Here is a 15,135-nt window from a genome sequence, read left to right as displayed (position 1 = left end):
ATTAATTGATCCACAATATGGAAGTTCAGAAAAGGCAGACCAAAGTAAAATCAAAGGGATACGATGAGATAAGTGGCAAATTAAATGTACATACTGCTCAATTATCTTCTAAATTTATAATTGCAGTTAACTTTGTGGTAAAACAGAGTTGAGCCCTTGCAATTATATAGCCAAGGAGTAATTTTCCGAAATAATCAACGGAACAAAAGTCAAACTGTTATGAAATATTTGGGTGATCTCATCTATATATATGGATAGAGTAACAACCAACTCAGGGACACAACGGTTGGTCGTGCCCCACACATGTTCTCGCCTCACGGCGATTCTAGCAACGGTCGCGCCTCCAGTTGTCGCCTCTCTCCCCCTGTATATTGTAACACTGTTATCAATAAAGGATCCGCTCATTCATTCCCTACATTCTTGTGTTAAATTCTCTCTCAATCTCTCTCGTTCAATCAATTCTATCCACATTCAACACGTTATCAGCACTTTCGCGATACATTCTTGTGTTAAATTCTCTCTCTCAATCTCTCTCGTTCAATCAATTCTATCCACATTCAACACGTTATTAGCACTTTCGCTCTCGCGAAGGAGATCACGAAGTGAAAGAAGGAAACATCGCTTTTGATTTCAAGAAAAGCGAAAGAAACAGAAGAAACTAAGGAAATCGCGTAAGTACGTCTACCTTGATTTCATCCTCGATGCCGTTCTCGGCCTCCATCGCCGAGACCGCATTCATCGCCTTCGCCACCTCCTCCGTCGATTCGATGGAGTCACCACCATCGCCATGCCGGGCGCCATTCTAGGGTTGGTGGCCACCGCCACCATCCCCGGCGCCGCATTTGCCGTCGCTGCCGCACCTCCGACTCCACCACCACAAGCGCCCGCCACGAGTGCACCGGCGCCCCGCTGCGTCCAGGTCCAAGCTCCATGGATGGACTACGGTGACGCCCACCGGCGAGCAGTGCTCCCTCCCACTGGAGATGGAGTCGCCGCCGGCACCGTTTCCCGTTCGCCGCTCGGCCTCCCCGCTACTTTCCGCACCGTTCATGTGGCTCCCCGAGCTGCACGCTCCCGAACGGAGTGGGGGGGAGGGGGGGACAGCGTCCGAACCCGACTGGCCTCTTACTCCGATGAGGAGAGGGGGCCGTCGGCTTAGTCTCGCCGGCGGACGACGGGGACTTCGGCTGCTGTGGCGGTGGGGGCGGCAGAAATGGAGGCGCCGGCGGTGGTGTAATAGGGGGAGATGGTGGCGGCGAAAATGGAATTGGCGGTGGATTAGGGAGGCGGCGGCAAAAGTGGTGAAGGAGGAGGCGCCGAAATAGACGGCGGCGGCAGACGAGGTGGAGGAGGCAGCGCTGTCTTGGTGGCGTCATGTGCGGCGGCGGCGGCTCAAACTGCTGGGCGGTTAGGGTAACCCTAACCCCCCCCCCACGCCCCCCTTTGCCCTTTTCCCCATGGGCTTGATGGGCCGGCTGCACTGTAGTGGTGGTGGGCCAAATCCTATTGATTTCGGCACCACCCATTTACCCCTTTATTTTAGTTTTTAATTTTATTTTAGCAGCAATTTTATATTAGTCCCTGTATTTTTATGTAATTTAGTGAAAACAGTTCATTAGTTCTACAAATTTTGTAATGGTCCTATAGGTTAGTCCTCTTGCTAATATTGTAAATTTCAGAGAAGGGGATTTTCCCACTTCGATTCGCTGATTCAGCTGCGAAGCTGCATTTGGTGGTCGTGGCTTATATCTCTATAATCTTTCCCCACCATTGAAGTTTCCCATGTAAAAAAACCGGTTCCCTAGGAAACCCACTCCACCCAAAAGGAAAATCAGTGTTTTCACACAAAAAATCAAGACAACAAACCGGATAGAAAAGATTAAACCGTATAATTCTAATTCTGTTGCAACGTACGGACATGACATTAGTTTTCTGAGAGCGAGAATATACAGTATAGTTGGTAGCGACTAGGTCGAGCACAATAGAGTCGAGGGAGGTAATGGGGAGAGGCTTTATTCCTGTGTATTCCTCTTATGGGTACCATGTGGCATGTGGGTATATTAATTGATCCACAATATGGAAGTTCAGAAAAGGCAGACCAAAGTAAAATCAAAGGGATACGATGAGATAAGTGGCAAATTAAATGTACATACTGCTCAATTATCTGCTAAATTTATAATTGCAGTTAACTTTGTGGTAAAACAGAGTTGAGCCCTTGCAATTATATAGCCAAGGAGTAATTTTCCGAAATAATCAACAGAACAAAAGTCAAATCACGCATTAGAATTTCAACTGAGGGAGTAGGAGTATAATACAGAGCAGAACAGGTAACAACACGATCTACGCGTTTAATTAGTTCCCGATGACAGTGCCTGCCTCACCGTGATAGATAAAACGGGTATGATGGATCTGCGGTGGACCATGCGGATTATCTGCAACGATGGTGTCAAAAAGAAAATATTAGCAGCAATCCAAGGGCGGGGAAACAAAAACACTGCGGGCAGTAGCTCTAGACTCTATTGGCTGGCAAAGCTAAATCTGTTGAAAATCGTTTTGCTAATATATAAAGATGATACTCACGGACTCCTGGGCTGCCTTGCTGAGCCGAGAGCATGGGGAGGCCGCTGCCTATCAGAAGAGCCACCAAAACAAGTCGAATCAGAAGAAGACGGAAGCTGCTCAGAGTGGGCGACATGCTTGTTCAGCAGGCAGCTGGCCTGCTTTGTGATCGAGCTCACGAACAAACGATACAACCTGTCTGTTTTACCGTGCGTGCCGGGAAGCCACTGATGTCAAATAACGCCAGACAAGAAGAGTCAAGATGTGCGAGGATTTTTCAACTGGTTGAACTCTTCAGCGCTTTGCTCTCCTATGGAATAGCAGTACTTATCAAACGTGGAATGGCTCTTTTACTCCCGATTTGCAACCTTTTAGCCCCGGGTGCAAACCGGGACACCCAATCCGGGACTAAAGATTATCGTCACCCTCAAATCCCCACAAATCATCCACAATTGCCCATCCAAAAAATCATCCGCAATCCACAAGTAATTCACAAAATTATCCCCAAATCTAAAATAATCTACAACAAAATTTACAAATCATTCCAAAAATAAAAAAAATTCACAAAACACGCCGCTGCCGTCCGCCCGGCCGTGCGCCGCCTCCCGGACGCCTCCGCCGCCCTGCCTCCCCTCCCGCCATTTCCAGCGGAGGAGAGGCCGCCAGCCGTCCGCTGCCTCCCATCTCGCCATCTCTGCCGCTTCGGTGGCCGCGGCCCTGCCACCGCTGGAGGGGAGGCCGCCGCCCGCCTGCCGCCAGGCCGCCGCTCGCTGTCGCCGTCGCCGTTAGTGAAGGGGGGAGGGGGAGTTGAGGTGAAGGGGAAGGGGAGGAAGGGGAGGAGTGTTGTGTGTGTGTGTTGGGGGGGGGGGGGGGGGGGGGGGAGTAGGTGCAGGAGAGAAAATGGGAGGGTAGGAGGAGGAGAAGAGGAGGGGATAAGGACAAGGCAGCGCCCGTGACTCGGGGTAGGGATTTTCACGATTTTTTTTATTTTGATCCCGGTTGGTATAAATAACCAGGATTAAAGATGCATCGTTAGTCCCGGTTGGTAAAATAGGGTCTAACATGTTTTTAACTGGAACTACAAATGATATTTAGTTCCGGTTGGTAACGATAAAAAAAGTACCCGTGGGTTTTCAAACCGGGACTAAAGATATTTTTAGTCACGGTTCTTACTCAAACCAGGACTAATGTGATTTTTGCGTGACCCAGCAAATTTCATTTATCCAGTAGTATACTTAGCGGGGCATGCCCTATTTTTTTACCTTATTTACCGGATTATTGAATCAATTACTTACACCACTAAAAATAAGTTCTTTGTTATTTTTTTTACGAATTAGAAAGAAAGCCCGCGCAGATGCGCGGGCAACTTATTTATAAAAGATTGTTAAAAAATCATGCTTCACCTTATAATTAGAACCACTTATTTATTATTTACAAAAATGATGCTAAAGAAATCCTATCTCACCATATTAATTAATTATAAGGACAGTATATCAGCTTATAATTAATAAAAAAATAAATATCTAGACCATAAATTTTTATATACCAAATGACAATAGTATCTTTCATATTCAAACAGAAATAACGTTGTTCCGGATATATGTAAACTTGCTTGTCACCATTATTTATTATCGTTGTATTATCAGTTATGATGGAATTACATCCATACAAGAAAACAAACTTAATATGTCAGTAATACAAGAAAAGATCATCTCTACTTAATACTAAATTGTTCATGTCTCACTTGTTTTTAAATATATGTATAAATATTTTGAAGTATTGCTCCTACCAATTCATGGGATAAAACCATTAAAATTATATATAAATGCCCCTCTAATAGTTGAAGCCGAGTGTAGCCACCTAGGCTTTCTTCTCTTATGCCTTGAAATATGTGTCCTTAATCTACATAGTTGTGCTCCTCAAAATCAGCGTGCAGCACAATTTTAACGCCTAATTCATTATCAGCTAAAGAATAGCATCAGAAAGAAGGTTAGTTGAACTTTATTTGCAAATAGTAGCCTCTCACTACGGTCACCTTTACTTAGTCATATGCATGCCCCCTCCCCCCCCCCCAAATTCGTACAGTAGCAGAGCATACTATGTTATCCATGCTTGGCGCCCTTCGTGGAATGATAATTAGATAAGATGGAAGTGATAATTTTTTTAAAGTTTTGAATCCATTTATGGAATAGAGTTGACACTTGTCTATGGCGTTAATTGGTCCATTAAATTTTAGCAGTACAAATATAATTTTCTCCCTGAAAATAAGTAGAGTTGATCTCGAGAAGTAATTATTCACGAACATATGAGGTAACTAGGTGAAACCCCACACATTGCTGTGGGAGTTCAGTATGATAACAATAAATAAAAATAATATGTAAGATAGCTGAACAATATAAACTTACATAAGCACTAAAATCAATTGACGTGATATGGCTCAAATAGAGAAGAGAGAGATAACATTAACTAAGTGAGGATGAACTTATGTATGTACATAAGATATTATAAAACATAATGAAGATATATATTGAAATATTATGTGAATTATGTGGGATAATAATTTAACATGCTTTCATTTTAAAAGCTCTAAAATGTAAGAAATTTTAAATTATAGATAATATAACAAGTTTGCATAATATTAAATGTATTGATTGCTAGTGGATGATGATGTGTCAACTTGTTAGTGGATAATGATGTGGCATCTTTGCATGCTAAGCTTTAAAAGTTAGTGGGTTATAACTTTATAGTAACTAGATGATACCCCGTGTGTTGCCGCGGGATATTATATACCGATATGTGTTTGAAAGAAAGATCCATGCAAAAATTCCAGATAACATAACAACAGCATGCAGCATAGATGTACCCACTTTCGAAGCGATGGGTTCAGGTCCTTACAGAGATAGGAGCTTATTCAAGCATGATGATTATATCAACCAAAAGCTCAGGATACAACTTATATAAACCAAAAGTTAGGTTCTAAATATATAAATGGAGCAATGGGAAGAACAAAGCTGGAAAATACTTCGATACAGTTAATAGGCCTATGATGAAACGAAGCTAGCTTATTGCCCAGTCACCAATCCGTAATTTATAGATGTATCCAGATAATCGGCACATCTAAAAGCAACAAACATGAGTAACCTAAGATACATACAAATTAGGGGGAAAAAGTTCCGCCTATTGACTGGCCTAATGCTAATTCCCATATGAAAAAATGGGATTCATGAATTATTGACTGATTTGTCCATAAAATAAAATTAGGGGACTGATTATGAAGTTTCCTCAGTACATAAGAAGGAAAATAAACATGATAAATGAATTCATCATATTAACTTTGGGTTAACAAATAATAACTTAATTGTGACGGTTATCAGAGGAAGATGTATAGACAGAAAATGGGAACCTGCTGGGCTGGCTTTCTCCGTCCCTTGCCCTGCTATGGCAGCGGCGATCCCCATTCCATTGATGTGCTGATGATGGTGACGGCTCGCTTCTGTGGCGCGCGCGCTGCTCGTTGGTGGGCGTGGAGAAAGAATCACCGGGGGGTGGAGGCGAAGCGGCAGGACTGTGCGCTGGGGGTGGGGCAACCTGGGGTGCCGCCGTGTGTGTGTGGGTGAGGGGGGGGGGCGGGTTGGGGTGGGGTGGGGTTTTGGAGAAGCGGCGCGGTTGGCGGTAGAGTGCGCGAGGGATGGGGAACCGAGCGCGGCGAGGCGAGGATGGCAGGCTCGCGGCTGGCTCGCGCTGGGGATGGGAGGAGGAGCGAGCGCGGCGGCCGGAGGGAGGGCCCGCACTGCCACGGGCGATGGAGGAGAGGGCCCACGTCTTGGCGCGCGCGGGGGTGGTAGGTGGAAGCAGCGCGCGATGTGGGAGAGGAAGCAAGCGCACCCGGCGGCGGCGGCATATTCGATCGGTGGCGGAGGGAGGCAAAAGGACGTGCATGTGTGTGTGATGGAGTACGATTGGACCATTCACGAGGTTTGATCGAATGACTGAAAATAAAAGAAGTGACGTGGCTTAACCACAGCTCAGGAAAATTCCTAATAACTACACTAAGTGGGGATCAATTATATAGTATTATAGGATATAGGATTGGATAGGATATGAGTTTTGATATTTTTGTTTTTTTATTATTGATCTAATTCATCTATGCATGTTCGTGGGGGTAATATATGATGGAACAATATATGTTATCAAGTTTATTTTATTTGTGCCGATTGTTAAGACTATTTATTAACAAGGGTTAATTGGATCCATGCCATTACAAATTTGCCTATTCAGAAAAATGTCATTACAATTCGTCTATTTGTAGCCATGCCACTAAAATTTTATAAAATTAGAACCGGGCCGTTGCCGTCACGTTTCCATCCTTCTTTTTCCATCTTCTTCCTTCTCTCTTCCATCTTCTCTCTGCATCTTATATCTTCTCTCTCCATCTCTCTGTCGTCATGCCTCCAGCGCACCTCGCCGTGGAGGACGAGAACCACGTAGCCATCGGTGGAACGGTGGCAGCAGCAAGAGGTACGGCGACGACGGAGGCGTCAAGCGGGCCATCTCCCGTAGTGAGGCAAGCTCGGAGGAGGAGAGAGAGCTTACTAGCGACCCAACCATGCTGGCGGCGTCGCAATGCAGCTTCGCACTCTCCTCTCCCTCCTCTTCCCGATCCCCAAATCCCCTGTCTCCTCCTCCTCCCCCTCCTCCACCGCCGCATGGATCCAACCGCTGGCCTCAGGGGCGACCTCCTCCACAGCGGCGACCATCCTCCTCCGCCACCGCGCTCCTCCCTTTGGCCTGCCTCCCGCACCCTCGGCCTCCCCGGCGGTGATGGCTTTGTCCTCTTCTCCATGGACGGCGCCATCGCCGCCACCGTCCTCCGCCACCTTGACACCGCTACCAAGCTCTGGGCTGCCTCCTGCGTCGGTGAGGATCGAAGGCGACGGCACCATGTGCGGCGGTGAGGAGGGAATGAAGGAAGAAGACGGAAAATGCAGGGGATGGATGGAAAACGTGATGGCAGTGGCACGGTTTTAATTTTGGAAAATTTCAATGGCACGATTAAGAATAGACGAATTGTAATGACATTTTTCGGAATAGGCAAATTTGCAATGGTATGGATCCAATTAACCCTTGAAATATTTTGGATTTTATTGATCTTAAGTTATCAGTTTAATTCTAAATTAAATTACCATTTAACTCGCCATGCTTAGTTAAATTTCTAGCTATAAAATAGGGTGTAGAGAGAAAAGGAGGACACATATATGGGCTGCACGTACATATATAACCTTCTTTGTACATGGTACGTGACTACGTACAAAGGGAAGAGATGTTACGTGTGGGAGGAGGGAGGTGGAGGTGGAAAGATTTTTTAGATAAATCTGTTGGCTTGAAATAATGGGACCAACTATTTTAATGAAAACGGATGGACAGATGTTTTGGTTTTTTTTTAGAATTTCTTAGGAATTTTTGTTATTTATTAGAATGCGATGTAGCGAGTTAGGAACGTTGGTAGGATGCCACCTGGCGGTTTGAGAACGTTCGTAGAAAGTTTAATTGACTTTTAGTATATAATAGATATTTAATTTATCACTAGAAAATCTATAACTATAATCCACTCAACAATTTAAATCAGACTGGGCCTTGGTTTGTTTTGTTTTTATTCCCAGACTAATCTACCCTAGTCACTGACCCGTATATAAATTTTGGGTACATTTTTAAATGAGATAGCTTAAGTAATTTTAGTATTTTTTGATGTGGTTCCCATCTCTCACGGCCTGGCCTGGAGAAAGCACGAGCAAGGTGCTCGATATAAGGTTGGCCGGTCACTGCGACGACAAGGAACAAAGCTAACCCAAATTAAAACAAAACGCAACTTTACTTGATTCAAAATGATAACATACAGTATGGTAGAAACTAGGTAGAACTCAAGAGAGTCGAGTTAAGAAATGGAATGGGGAGAGGCTTATTCCTGTGTACTCCTCTTGTGGGTAAGTTAATTCACAACTAGATAATTAATTTAGTTAATGGTTAAATATATAATGGTGTAAACTTTATTTTTAAATATTAAGTATTACATAGCTAATTTAGTTACGTATATTTGGAATGAGCTATATGACGATATAATCTACATGAATGTATACATAATTACCTATCACATGATCACAGTGTATTTATATTTTGCATTAACTTTCCTCACCTTTACAAAGTAGTTAGCCAGAAATAAGACACACTACTATATACTTATTTGTATTTGAGTATTCCTGAGAGGAGGGAAGCAGAAGAAACGGATGTCTTGTTCGGTCTTGTACGTACGCTCATGTACGTACCTACGCGGAAGGAGGAGAGGTGAGACCGTAGTTGTTTTGTGCGGTCCGTTTGAAGATTAATCTAAATTAACGGTTTATAATATTAGACCTATCAATTTAAATAAAAATCATTGGACGGATGTTTTACTTTTCTTCTCATAATTTCTATTATTCCCTTAATTTATCAGAGCACCACGTGACGGTCTGAGAGCGTTTAATTTGAAAAAGTTTAATTGACTTTTAGTATACAACTAGAAAAATGCATTGCAACGGGTAAAGTCTTAGGATTTCAATCACATGAGAAAATCATCATGAGCTGCGATTAGGAGTTGATTAGGAGTTTGATCATCTCACTTTAATATGTAAGTGTTTTTTTAAGAGATTTCTCACATGACTCCTTATGTATTTCTAAAAGCTAATGAAATTACAAACCAACTCGATGACGTACAAAAGTATCGGCAAAAACATATTTAATTTTTATAATACTAGAGAAGACATTTTTCATCCGATTGAGAATACGGATCGCCAGTAGATGATTTTTTCCAGTCCGATCCAGGTTTTATATGTGTTTAACTCGATTGATGGACGAAAATTAAGGTGAGTATAAAATCATCTTTAATTTTTATAATAGGTATAAAGATAATAATATATCTACAACTAATATAAATATTAGTATTTTTCCGGTCGTCACACCGGTTTTTCGTCCCTCTCCTCTCTAACCTCACGCGCTCCTCCTCTCCAAATCCCGCATCCAATCCAACCTAAAAACAAAATCTCAATCTCAATTCAAATACAGATCGGAATCATCACAAATTCCAAGAGAAAACACTACTACAAGAAGAACATCACAAGATCATATTTCATCAACAACAACGACAACACAGGAACATCACAAGCACAAAAACGCCGACGCCGGAAGGGGAGGGTGCCGCCGTCGCCGCCGTCGACGCAGGGACGCCGGGCCGCCGCCGCCCCCACGCCGTCCGGGCAGCTGCCTCTCCCGCCTCCGCCGCATCCGGGCCGCCGCCCCCTCCTGCCCCCGCCGCCGCTAGATCCGGCAGCGGCGAGGTCCGGCCGGCCGTCCCCACGCCATCCGGGCTGCGGCTCCAAACAAAAACAAAATCTCAATCCAAATTCAAATACAAATACAAATCGGAATCAATAGATAATGAGAGGAGATGGAGAGGAGGAGCGGCGCCGCCGGTGGGGAGGGGCGTGGAGAGGCAACGCCGGTGAGGGAGGGGCGCGGAGGCGGCGCTGGTTGGGAAGGGGCGCGGAGACGACGCCGGTGGGGGATGGGCGCGGGAAGGCGGCGGCGGCGGGGATGGGCGCAGAGAGGTAGCGGTGGGGGAGGAGCGCGGGAAGGCAGCGGAGGTGAAGAGGGGCGCGGGAAGGCGGCGGTGGGGGAGGGGCGCGGAGAGGCGGCGGTGGGGGAGGGGCGCGGGGAAGACGGCGGAGGTGGGGAAGGTGCGCGGTTGCCGGTGGGGAGAGAGTGGCCTGCGGTAGGAGGAGGAAGGGGAAAAAGGAAGGGTTAGGGATTAGGGTTCGGTCCGGAGTTTTAATGGATTAGGAGCCGATCTGAGCAGTCCATCTAAACGAAGAATTTTTTTTATTTATAATTTTTTTTATTAAAAGTTTTACAAAAATAATTTTCCATTTTGAAAATTGACGGAAATAGTCGCCTACCGCCCTCTGGGAGGGCGATTTTTAAAAATCGCCCTCCCAGAGGGCGGCGAAAATGACGTGGCAGACGGCCGTTCGCTCTCGGGCGACGGCCGTCAACGAAATTTGCAGTCGGCCCCCTTGCCGCCCTCCGCGAGGGCGATTTTGTACTGTGCGGGGGGCCGCCTGCAAATGGGCGGCGAGGGGGGGCATGGAATTTTGCAGGCGGCCCCCTTGCCGCCCTCTGCTAGGGCGATTTTGCACTGTGCGGGGGGCCGCCTGCAAATGGGCGGCGAGGGGGCATGGAATTTTGCAGGCGGCCCCCTTGCCGCCCTGGGGGAGGGCGATTTTTGCCCCCCCTATAAAACCCAGTCCCTCCTCTGTGAAATTTCATTATATTCACTAAAAATCCAAAAAAAACAAAAGAGAGAGAGGGGAGGGCAGCAAAAGGGGAGCGGCGAAGCCCTGCTGGTTCGCTCACTTCATCACAGGTATGCTCCCATACATCTTTTGCATTTGTACTAATATGTTATGTTTGAGTATATATGTTGCGTTTTAGTTTTAGTTCCATATATTTTAGCACATCTGTAGCACACAGCACATATGTGTAGATCCAGAGCATAGAATATAATAGTATGAATTGAGACATAGACAGTAGTGTTAATTGTAAGATGTAGTTTAGTTTGATCTGGAGAATGTAACGTACTTTTAGAAATTTAGAGGACAATATTGTAGAGAATGTAACTTAGGGCGTAGTACAGAAATGCGAGGTTAACGCAGTTAATGTTTTCATCAGGCACAATGTCAAGTAAGGTCACATTTTCGTTGAGCCTCACTGCCCGCAGCGTGTGATGAGACAGTTCGGACTTAGGCAGGTGTTTCCGGGCAACGTGCAGCCGACCGTCCCCCCTGCCGACCACTCGTGAGTTCGGATTGTTCATTTCTAAATTTTTATGATAATTACATCATCGAGCCATATAATTTACCTCTCTTCACAGGTTGACTCGACGGGGACAGCTAGCAGGCGCACTTTGGGCTCTACGTGTACAGCAGTACGTTGACGACTGGGTGTTAGCTACAGAGGAGGTGATCAACGAGCTCTTCCCACACACGGAGGAGAACTACCGTGACTACCTTCGCTGGTACCTTCCTCGCACTCGTGCGCGTGTGACCTTCACTCCAGACGCCCCAGAGCCGCACGTTGCCGCTGTCACGGACGCGTATCCCACGCACCGTGACCGAGACTACTTCGTGGCGGTACGTCCAATTTGTATTACTTCCAACAATTATTTCATTTATCTTGCATAATATAGGACAACTACTGAATTTTTTATTTCCATCTTGCATAGGCTGATGCCGCACGGGATATCAGTGCCGATATCACCGCAGTCCAGGTGAGGTTGAACAGAGGTTTGCACTTGACTGACGTTGAGCAGAGGGCGACCTTCGACCGGATGCAGGAGAAGATGCGTGCGGTCATGCGCGTCTTCTCCTGTCGCAGCGCCGTGGACGTCGTACCTCCAGCTGGTCCGGTACACCCACGGCCTCGCGCGCCTACCGTCGGAGCAGGACCTCGTTTGCCTTCGAGCGCCCCTAGCTTCGGAGCAGTGCGACCTACAGCACCGGTTTCGCACGGTACAATTCAGCCCAGATATTAGTTCATTTTTGTTTCAGCTTTTGCACGAATGTGTCACCATGTTTTAACTGCACGTTTCCTCATCGCAGGACCTCGTCTGCCTTCGAGCGCGTTCGCAGGCACGACCGGCACTTCCGCGAGCTCCGCAGGGGCGTTCGCCACCTCTTCGGGCGCGTTCGCCAGCTCTTCCTCTCACGGAGCGTCGATCCCTCGCCCACACGGTACTTTACTTTTTATTACTACTGTTAAATACTTGTACAAAACTGATGGTCCTTGTCCAGCAGGATATGCAGCCGGGATCTTCGGTACTGGGGCCTCTTCGTCTCACGCCGGTAGGACTGGTCCTACTAGCCAGTTCTATGACGACGACTTGCACGGTGCAGACCACCAGGACGTACTAGGCTCCTCTCAGCTTGGAGGAGCTCCAGAGGCGCACACTCAGGAGCAGCCAGAGGTCACACCAGTACAGGCAGGTCGGGTTGGCCGTGCCGTACCCCCGGACCGACTCACGTACTCCCAGGGGCACATTAGGGCGCAGGGTAGGAGGGACAGGGGTAAGAGGCCTCGTCAGTAGTGTTCTACCTCTTCAGTCCTTATGTGACCGTTTCTTTTGGCTTACAAACTTGTAAAGCAGTACTACTTTTGCTATTACTACTGCAGTACTACTTGTGTTTGTCTCGTCTACGTAGTTCTTTTCATTCATATGGTGCTTGAACAACTTATGCTCACAACAACACACTTTCGGCGCTTCACGGTAGTGCCATATCCAGTAGCGCGCACAGTCCACAACAGCACACATGAAAAGCGGCAGCTCAAGTTATCACTATCAACTTTCGGCGCTGCCTGTTGACATAAAGTGAATCACGCCCACGCGTGATCGTCTTGTCACATCTAATGAATAATGTATCTCATTGAGTTCACATATATTGCAGTGAAAACGACGCTATATAATTGACAATCTGAAGGCAACCTCTTCATATCTTCTTTCCCACTAGCACACCACACACGAAAATGGAAGCCTATTAATTGGTAATACGTAATCTAGAATTGAGATTATGTACAACATTCTTCACTACAATTTTACATTTTGGCAGCAAACCAAATATGATCAAATGCAATTTTACCTTACCAAATATTTGGTAGTGCCAAAACTTGCTTATATTTTGGCACTAACAAAATATTTGTACGGTAACAATCCAAATATGCCCTAAAAAATAATAAAATTGTATTTTACCAGTCTTGGAGATTTTAATCTTGTATAGTTTTCAATATAAAAAGATTTGATAACTATTGATATTTATATAAAAAAAATATAGAGCACAGTACAAAATCGCCCTCCCCCAGGGCGGCAAGGGGGCCGCCTGCAAAATTCCATGCCCCCTCGCCGCCCATTTGCAGGCGGCCCCCCACAGTAGAAAATCGCCCTAGCGGAGGGCGGCAAGGGGTCCGCCTGCAAAATTCCATGCCCCCCCTCGCCGCCCATTTGCAGGCGGCCCCCCGCACAGTATAAAATCGCCCTAGCGGAGGGCGGCAAGGGGGCCACCTGCAAATTTCGTTGACGGCCGTCGCCCGAGAGCGAACGGCCGGCTGCCACGTCATTTTCGCCGCCCTCTGGGAGGGCGATTTTTAAAAATCGCCCTCCCAGAGGGCGGTAGGCGACTATTTCCGTCAATTTTCAAAATGGAAAATTATTTTTGTAAAACTTTTAATAAAAAAAATTATAAATAAAAAAAATTCTCTAAACGAATGGCTCAGATCGATCCCGCGTTAGGCCGAATCACTATTGGGTCGCGTGCGCTTCATGGGCCGCAGCAGGTCGACCGGTCGAACAAAAAAATTTAACTTAGACTTTCGGTTAGGGCCCACGCGGCAGTGAGAGATGAAGTAGGGGGAGTTCATTAGACTTATTTTTGGGCCGGACAAGTGTGCGGTTGAGGCGGAGGAGAGGAGAAGGGAGGAAAGCGGGCCAGCTTGGCTGCGGGCTGTATAAAAATGGGCTGAAAATGCCCCAACGAGAGAGTGGAAGATTTCTATTCAAATAAATATTGCAAGGATGTTAGTATTATGAAAATTAGCAATTAAGCTACGCAAATTCCAATAAAATTCCAACTAGCATAATTAATCACGGAGAATTTAATAAAATTAATTTTAACTATACCATTTTATTTCTCGCACTTACTTTACTTGTAAACTAATTTAATTATACACCTACCTACTTAAAAAATATCGAAATTTGTATTTCAATGAATTACATAATGTAAATATTTCTCAACTTTTCCTCAATTTTTTAGTCTTTACAATTCCCGTTGCAACGCACGGGCACTTTTGCTAGTAATCTATAAAACATATAGTAGTCGGACAGTTTTTTTCCCTTTTGGGGGCTTTCATGGGATGGCGTTTTTTCCCTTTTTGCGTTTTTAGCTGTCTTTTCTTTCTCACGGTGTTTTGGCTTTTTTTTTTTGGTTTTTCGCCCTATTTGTGGGCTTTTTAATAGACGCGTTTTTTTAGCCATTTTCTTTGAACGGAGTTTTGCCTCTTTTTTTTTTCCGGCGTCTTTTTTGTTTTTTTTTGGCCGTTTTCTCAGGGACTATAGATGGCCATGTGGACTGCCCGGCACGGTACGGCCTAGGCCCGGCCGTGCCTGGGCCGAGGCATGTTGGGCCGGCACGGCCCGACCGACGCACCGGGCCGTGTCGTACTCACGGCCCAGGCACGGCCCAACACGTCTCGGGCCGTGCCGGGCCGGTCCGAAGGCACGATGGGCCATTGTGCATTTCCTCAGAATAAGTCTAATTTCCCTCCCTCCTATTGGGCTGTGACATATATATAGCTAAAAAGTCTATTTTACGTCCCTTATCTTTGGGCTGTGGTATATGAATAGCTGAAATAAGTCTATTTAAGGTCCCTATTATTTGGACAGTAACATTTATATGTCTATTTTTAGTCTCTATACTTTGTGTGCCGGGCCTGGCCTACCGG

The 15,135-nt window shown here is 45.9% G+C and overlaps 1 long non-coding RNA gene across 1 annotated transcript; it reads right to left on the bottom strand.

Annotated features, from left to right (window-relative positions):
- Positions 1 to 2,160: 2,160 nt before the first annotated feature.
- On the bottom strand, positions 2,161 to 3,451 carry LOC107281331 (uncharacterized). The gene is made up of 2 exons (XR_001546628.3): positions 2,581 to 3,451; positions 2,161 to 2,432 (listed from the first exon to the last, which is right to left on the bottom strand). It is a non-coding gene; the product is annotated as an uncharacterized lncRNA (long non-coding RNA).
- Positions 3,452 to 15,135: the final 11,684 nt, after the last annotated feature.

The sequence above is a fragment of the Oryza sativa genome, chromosome 6 (assembly GCF_034140825.1).
Source record: "Oryza sativa Japonica Group chromosome 6, ASM3414082v1".
Taxonomy (NCBI): Eukaryota; Viridiplantae; Streptophyta; class Magnoliopsida; order Poales; family Poaceae; genus Oryza; species Oryza sativa.
This window is presented reverse-complemented; position numbering and strand designations above follow the sequence as displayed.